This window comes from Otolemur garnettii, unplaced genomic scaffold (genome assembly GCF_000181295.1).
Source record: "Otolemur garnettii isolate 467f Iridium unplaced genomic scaffold, OtoGar3 scaffold00086, whole genome shotgun sequence".
NCBI classification, from domain to species: Eukaryota; Metazoa; Chordata; class Mammalia; order Primates; family Galagidae; genus Otolemur; species Otolemur garnettii.
The window spans coordinates 7,607,148-7,607,921 of NW_003852481.1; positions in this window are offsets into that span (position 1 = coordinate 7,607,148).

A 774-nucleotide genomic window follows, 5' to 3' on the forward strand; every position below is an offset into this window, starting at 1 on the left:
GAGACCAATGTCTAATACAGTGGGTCTCAACCTTCCTAATGCTGTGGCCTTTTAATACATTCTTGTGGGTCGTAAACCACAGCACTGAGAACCGCTGGCCTAATGAGACCTTCATAGAGGACACCAGCTGCCGAGCTAGAGACATAACAGAAGCATCAGGGGAGCCTGATATAGAGAAAGCCAAGTGAACATGGAAAAATGGGTTTGCGTCTCTCACTCAATTATCAATACTTCACGCCTAGTCGCCAAAATATGTGGGATTTTTTCTTCCCCACCCTTATTCCTGACCAGTCCTCTGACACCTCGATCTAGTTGGGTGTCCTACAATTTAACTCAATGCTGGCACTGTCTACCTGGAGACCTGTAGGTAAAAGGCTCAGGCCCACTTCGGGTTACAGGTGCAAGTCCCAGGTGTGGCCTGTGCTTCTGATCTTTCAGATGTAAAGCAGGGATCTCACAACCCCTTCCTCAGGTTCCGTAATTTCCTAGATGGCTCAGAGAACTCAGGGAGATACTTACTAACATTTGCCAGTTTATTATTAATGATATGACAAAGGATACTAATGAACAAATAGATGCAGAGGTACTATGGCAACAGATGTGGGAAGAAACGTGGGACTTCCTGCCCTCTCCAGCACATCTCCCTTGTAGCACCCCTACATGTTCAGCAACCTGAAAGCTCTCTGAATACTGTAGGTCAGGGATTTTTATGCAGGCTTCATGATGTGGACATGACTAAATCCCTAGCCCCTCTCCCGTCTGGAAAATGGAAGT